The sequence below is a fragment of the Aptenodytes forsteri genome, unplaced genomic scaffold (genome assembly GCF_000699145.1).
Source record: "Aptenodytes forsteri isolate BGI_AS27 unplaced genomic scaffold, ASM69914v1 Scaffold100, whole genome shotgun sequence".
NCBI lineage: Eukaryota > Metazoa > Chordata > Aves > Sphenisciformes > Spheniscidae > Aptenodytes > Aptenodytes forsteri.
In genome coordinates, this window is record NW_008796216.1 from 259658 (window position 1) to 267811 (window position 8154).

Here is an 8154-nt window from a genome sequence, read left to right on the forward strand (position 1 = left end):
CGCTTAGGGACATGGTTTAGTGGGCATGGTGGTGTTGGGTTGATGGTTGGACTCGATGATCTTAGAGGTCTTTTCCAACCTTAATGATTCTATGATTATATGAGTCTATGATTTCTGATAATGCCTTTTAACAAAAATCCTAGAGGACACCATGAAATAGCTTTTCATTAGTATTGTATCTGTCAAGTGACATTTAAATGACAGGAAGATGTTCTCTATGAGGTTCTTCTACATACTTTCATGTTGTCATTAGAAATAGGTCAATCTTCTAAATCAATAGTGTAGATACACATACCCAGTACTTTAACAACCCAGCTATTTGGCCTCAGTCAGAACTATGACTTAAGAATGATAGTAACTGAACATTTAGATGTTGGATGCATATTGCAATTATTACTTATGCCTACAGTGTCTTCCAATCAGTGTTTTATCACAGAAGATAGTTAGTCCTCACTTTTTTTCTTTTCTATCTGTAAAATGATTATAAAGAACAAAAACAAATTAAGAACTTACACATAAGAATATGCACTTGTAAACTGTGTGACGATATCTGTGAAATGGAGGTAGAGTGAATATGAGAACAGAGATCCCATTTTATGTCCGAGTGACAAACGGTACAGTATGTTACAGTTCAAGTAACAAGATTTTGGGTCTTATATCATAATTTTTTGCTTTGGAGAAACCTAACATCTGAAAAACTGGCTAGTGTATCTATACCACAAGTTTAGTTCAGCATGATTTTGGCCCTAATAGCATTTCAATTAACCATTGGCATGCTAATTCATCTCTGTTATCTCATTAGAAAAAAAATCATGGAATTCTTTTCAGGCATGTGAAATAACAGTTAACTTACACCACCTTTTGCTGTTGTTATACATCAGTTGGACGTGCAGATTGTCTGTTCAGTGACCTGGACAAAAAAATTTGTTTTATGAAACAGGATTCTAAAAGAAGATTATGATGAGCAATAAGAGCACGACTACCGGCAGCCTTGCAAAGAGTCATTTACTTTCAGTGGCTCATATTTCCAAATTTTCACATAATGGAGAACAAATGTTGCCCAGAAGCCATTTAACATCTTTTCCAAATCTTTACATCCTGGTTCCATGGTAGAACCTTGTAATATTCTACAGCTGGTGCTGCAACTGTGGAGGTAATAATACTAGAAATGTTAATGTTCTCTGTGAAACAGTCATTTCCTGGAAAAGCATAACATTTCTTAGCAGGTGATCTTTCGTCATTTTCTCCCTAAGGAATAAAATAAACAGCATATATCCCTAATGATGAAGGTCACAAAGCCTCCAAGTTCCATACCATATCTTAAAAATAGAGATGTATTTCAGACTAGATCGTCAGCTCACGTAAAACAGTGAATCCACACATTTCAGAATGCTATGTTTACTTGCTATGCTTACTTACCTGAGCTGAAAAATCAAATGAGTTTAAGCAGCTAGAAAAACAAATAGTTGTTCTTTCACTTGCAGCATATTTGACAGTCAGCAGTGCTGGATGGTATCAAACACATCAACAGCACCTGTAAATGCTAAATAGTTAAGTGATCTGGACAAGAATCCAACGCTATGAGCTCACAACTTTTGTAAATTTACACTGGATAGACATTATCAGAAATGAAGGATGCTATCTATCGCAAAACAAGGAAGAAGGAAGAAAATGTTACTTGTGACAAATGGTGAACTTAAAAAGTTGCTGGTGACACTTGGTGAAAGCAGGGAGTGTGTATTTGCTTGAGCTCTAGAGTGCTTATGTTCTCTCTCTGGTCTACTAGACAAAATTACAACAACTGCAGAAACTGTAGAACAGTTTCCTTTTTGAATGATTTATTTTTGGCGGGTTACAGGAATTCTTTGATATGTTCTTCCCCAAATGAATTCTCTGAAAAAAAGCATTGAACTTCACTAAAGTACCCAGCAATTTTTCTCTGTCTGGAATAAAATTGAATCATTAGACACAATATTAACCTTAAATAGCATGCAGTCAAAAATTACAAGATCAAAAGAGATTTTCATAAAGCCAAAGCAAAACATTTTAGAATATTTAATTTGATTTTAATATGAAATATTTAATAGTATAATAAAATAATATAATAAAAAAAAATTATAAAATTTTTATATATATATTTTAAATTGTTGTACTCCCAGATTATTAGTCCATCCTGGCCCTTATGAGCACTGCTCAGAGGTGCTTCACTTTCTTTACACCACGTGTAAAGATTAGGTGCCTGACTCAAAGGCCTTGACTCAATTTTGAGAATAAAGTGCCTAAAAGTATTCCACTCTATGTATGCAGTGTAAAGACAGAAATTGCCCCATTATGCCATTATATTTGTGTAATCTTACTTGTATCAGTGAAAATACATTGCCATAAAATGGTCTCAGCATAATGGCTTACTCTACTCTAAATATCTTTTGGGTGATATGGTAGCAAGAATATCTTTTGAATTGCCACTGACTATAGCATTATATTTTAGTGCACATCCTTTATGAATATAAAGAGCAGACAGTAACAATCTCCCAGTGCCCAATTCTTAAATATCCTTTCAACCTCAGGGAAAATGTTCAACATTCTGTCAACAATAACGCTGAAAACCTAATCCATTTTGCTGAACAACAACAACAAAATCTTTCAGAAAGAAATGGAGTAGATTTGGCACTTTATTTCTTTTCATACATCTGGATAAGTCAATTAAATTTAATTTTTGTTTTCCAAACATTTAAAGAGTTAGCATGGTGGATCACTTCCTGAGGATCAATCAGACTATTTATTTAAGATGATTAATTTAAAGTGGAAAGTTCTCTGCATATGCAGGGAACGCTGTCAATCATAATATTTAGAGAGAAAAGGGGATAATAAATACTTGCTTTCTCATTTCCTTTGATCCTTTTTTTTCCTATTTTAACTGCAAACTCCTAGGGGTTTTTTCTTACGCTATCTTTGTGAAGCACCTAGTGCAATAGGGCCTGACTTCCATTTGATCTAAACAGTTCTATGATGAAAATAATTATTAACATAATATAAAAAATGAGGTATGTCACCATATTAATGTACTTCATCTTGTGGTCTCTGCTGTTATTTATAGTGACGCTGCTTTGGAACCTTTGCTCCCTTCTCCTTGTTATCCTTTGTTATCCCTTAGCTCCACATCATCTTTCTCCATCTCTTGTAGCACTAAAGTGATATTCCTTAAGATTTAAATGTCAGAGATGAGCAAGGAGATCTGTAAGGGAGTTTGTTCTGCTCTCGTGGAGGTGTCTATCTCACACTGTTCTTCACCTTGTCTTGGTTGAAACGAAGGCCATGTTTTCATTGTTCTGTTTACCTACTTATGTCAAAACACAGGCTGAAGTATCCGGGAAATTCTGGCAACTAACAGATGTTAATTGCAGCCTTCCAACTCAGATGTATGACAGCTGTTAGAAACTAGCACAAAGTCAAAGCATTTAGTGTAAAAGCAGCGTTTGAGTCATGAGACTCTACTCAAACAAGGAAGGTCTCTGCAGCAGTGTCTCAAGAGGAAGTGGTGCTGGAGGCTGATGCCTGGGCACCTTTCTTCAGTTCCTGCTCCAAGTCTGATATTTCACTGAAACAGAGCAGGCGGGAAATATTCCCCCCATACTAGTCTCGACTCGAAAACAACATGCCAGAAGTGGTCCTGACTCTGCTCAAATTTAGCAGCAGCATAATAGAAGGACTGAGGATTACGCTTAGGACAGTGTGTTGAACATGGCAGTGCTCTTCATGCTTTACTATTCTTGAAGCATGCAATGAGAAAGTAAAAGGCTGCTTTTCACCTTTATAGTATCTATGGTGAATAAACACTGTGATCACTTTTCTCTTTCTAAAGGCTTAGAGGACAGTTGAAAGGGGAGAACAATCACCTCCATCCTATAAAATGAAAGTAGAAAGGCAAAAGAAACAAGATCCAGAGCAATCTTCGGTGGAAAGGGAATTAATAACAAAAGGTTTTCTGCAGGAAATATTCTTGCAGTATTGTAACAACAATATAGGAAACGTCACTATGAGCTCTTAGGGAAGGTGTAAATTCAAATAACTGATTTTGTTTACACATACTCACACTGTCATACCACTGTGACTGACTAATAATCCCCTACAATGGAAGAATGTTCAGAGGCAATGGGCAAGGGTGATATGCCCATGAAGCTCAGGAAATAATGTAGGGTGTGACTGACCACGGCTGCTTCAAAGAGACTGGCTTTATCTCAACACACAGGGGACCTGAGAGTGGCCTTTGTTTCAGTGTGTCGGTTGGGTGGATCAGCTGAATACAACACAGTTGAGTGGATCAACTGGTGGTGTAAATGTTTTAATGAACTCATTAAAAGAGTGTGAATGTCTCCCTGAGTTAGCCACACCAGCATGAGGGGAGGGTATATGTGGCTCAGCCCAACATAGAGTATGAAAACCAAACAACGAGCAAAAGAATTTTGAAGAAAGCCATGGGCTTGAGCTGGCTTTAACCCATGTATTCCTTCCTGGCAACTGGGGATGACCAGTGTCATGATGGCAAACATATTATAGGGACCGGTAATGGAGATCAGATTGGTATTGTGGTTGAACTGTGTATTGCAATTGCTATATTTTGCTAAGTGTATCTTACATTTGTATGGTGTTTTCAGTATATTTTGTATCATTCTTCTAAATCAGAAATTCCATGTAACATCAAATATCCTTAGATAAATAAATTTTATTAAAAATTACACCAACTGCAGATGGAATATCTAAAAGAACCTGGCCAGAGTATTGTACTCTGAAAAACACATACTTGCAAACAGCAAGATGTATGTGTCATTGTAGTTTGGCCAGTCATCAGATACCAAAATGCTTGTATACAACCAGTCTGTCCAGGATTCCTTGTGATAATGTTGAGGACGAGGGACATCATCTATTGAGTCCTACTCATATTTCCAGGTCTCTTCTTCATTTGCTTAACATGTACTGGGTTTGGATGTGCCTTTCTGTACACTGTAGGAGCTGGCAGCGATCAGTCTCTTGTCACAGATCTGTGAATTACCAAGATTTCTCTCTCAACCTGAGTGTCCTGAGAAGCAGCACAGAGGTATGTGCTAGGACCCTGATGACCTGTTAGATCATTCTCATGGCCTTTCTGTTGCTTTTTTTTTCAGGTGCTTCCAGACCAATGCATTTGCTTTTATTCCTCATTCATATCAATCTTGCCATTTCTATTAAGGATCTTTATATAGCCAATGATTTTGTTATAGTTCTGTAGATGACAACATTCAGTTTCCCTTGTTTTCTAGTGCATGATGTAGACAGCATGGTGAAATATTTGACTGTCATTATATGTGTATTTTGTGGCCTGCTTTATCTCCATGGGATGCTGAAATAGCTCTTCTGGCTCTTCTAGTTGAATTGCATTGCGTATAATAAAAAGTGAAGGAGTCTATGAAGAAAATACCATGGATATTCACTTAAACTTTAACAATAAATTTATCATCAGAGCTAAATTGGTGTTGCCATTTGTTTTTTTTTTGTTTGGGGTTTTTAAACTATAATTTCAGCCAGAATTTCTTTGTTTCACTTTTGGAAAGTATTGTAATTCAGAAAATAAGTTATTGCAAAAACTGAACAAGGAAGAAGAAATGAGGGCTTATATTTAGCTAATGATTTATTAACTTTTTCTAGATCTGTAAAAGCAGATGTCAAATATATTATATATATATAAAAAGGCAGTGTGTTAGTATATATATATAAAAGCAGCAACAGATGTCAAATAGAAGAACTGCTTCTAGGGAGCATTATTATTAATATATATATAAAAATATATAATATATAATTAATTCTACTTAGAGAATTAATCTCTAAGTTTCAGTCACACTCCTCAATCTTTGCTTAACACACTTCTGTCATCTTCACTAGTTTACATTAAGCTGTGCTTAGTAAGATTTTCATTATTATTTATGCCTTGAGACATATTCAAGGAAGTTTGTTCTACTGTATGCGGTTCTGTATCCCTATAACCAAACATCTCTTTGAGGCCGTTACATATTATCTAATATGCAACGAGAGACAGTATGATCAGCAAGAAGGATGAAGAAACAGAGCCTAGAGGGTGGCAAGAGGAACACAATATGAGTGCACCCTATTTCCTGGGTTCAGATTATCCTCTTGACTTCCAAGGCATGCCCTCTTTCCCCACTTGTCCTTTTCTTCCCAAAGGAAGGACACCATGACAATGAAGGTATAATGTGCTCTTGCTAGCTCACCAATCTCAAAACAACCTGACACTGTATGTGCTACAGAAGCCATTTGTCACAGATTTTAAGCATGATCAGAAAGGCTACTGTAATTAGACATGAGCAGAATATGTAAAATATAAGTAAATGAATGTTTATGATCTTTATTGTATTTTTACCAACTCTGCATTGATTTCAATAAAGTTTAGCTGAATATAACGAAACTCAGCTGTCCTTATGAGATACAAGGTAGAGAACCAGCTTTCTTTTTAGTGCATGAGTGTTGTGCATAACACAGAAGATGCTGCATTAAAAGTTCAATAGACAGTTCCAATAGCTTAGAAACATGTGCTGCCTAAAATATATTTATATTTTGATAAGTAGTGCTGGTTTAGACAGTGCCAAATTTCTTATGTGCAAAGACCTTTGCAGACACTTGAAAGTAACAAATATTTTGAGGAAAAGTGGGGAAGGAGACACACAAAAGCTTTCTTTATTATCCTCTATGCTTTTTTTTGTTGAAATCATTTTACTATTTTTTACCACTTGCTTTAGGCAAAGCTGAAAATAGGAGGAATCTATAGAAAAATCAGAACCTGTAGCAGAAAAGATAGTTTATTATTCTGCTTCTCAACCTAGGGATTATATTTGATACAGTCTTTGTTCTTTACCTCTAAACATAGTTTGTTTATTCAACAAACAAATCAAACTTTGGTGCATTCTTGTTTTCTTTAGTTATAGTTTATGAATGCAAACATTTTTAAAGTAATCCCTTGAGAATCTCTAAGTCTAGACTAATTGGCTTCACATATATGAACCGTTATCTGTAGTGAACATTTTGAAATTAGTAACCTAATTTTTCTGATATTAACTATTAATGGAAACATTACATGCAAGCGAAATATGGAATTTCTTGGACTGGGCTTTTTCAAAGAAAGACAGTTTCTGTGTGCACACACCTCTGATCTATCATGTGTCTTATTTATTAGAGTCTCCGATACAATTTGAATAAATAAAAAAGCTTATGGATCCATTATCCTTTTTCACATCAACAATGTGCAAAGCAAAGCAATAATTCCATGGTATTTTTATGCATTGATGAAACATCTATTATTTCTGATGAATATTTCAGTTAAATAGAAACATCTTCCTGTTATTCTTTTTAGAGTAATGTATAGAAACAGTGCTAAAAATGGCAGGTATTCATCATGACATTTCAATATTCAGCTGTTATTTTCTTTTCTACCCCCTGGATGATTTTGGCATAGGATCTGATCCCATGCTTGTTGAAATCAATAGGAGCCTTTTTATTGACTTCAATAGAGCAGAAGTAGGCTTGTGGTAGGCAGAGCAGCTCGAGCAGTTAAGAAAAATAGCTTTGTATATCCCCAGTAGAATAAACTTCACTTTGGAATGGAATTTCAGTGCCCAGTGACTAGACTATTTTATTAAAAATGTGGCTTTTGCCAAAACCGATTCAGCTATAATAACCAGGACAATACTTGGTTTTCCTAAATGTGTGCAAGGAGACTGTTTATAATTTTTACCTTGTTTGATTTTGTTTTCTTTGCTCAGTGTTTGTAGACTTGGCAAGAGCTCAAGGGTTTGTTTAGCTTTCCATTAGAATCCCAAAAGGACACGCTCTTTCCTTGTTCAAGGCATGACCATTACTCCACTACCACTGCTGCCTCCTATGTGTAATTTGCTAACCTCACTCTCTCTAAATGTCTTCTGTCTGATCCTAACGTAATCCTGAAACTTTTGTCTAATTAGACCAGGCTGAGAGATCAATGCTACTCAGTGGGAGGCTGAATTTTCCATTAGAATCCCAAAAGGACACGCTCTTTCCTTGTTCAAGGCATGACCATTACTCCACTACCACTGCTGCCTCCTATGTGTAATTTGCTAACCTCACTCTCTC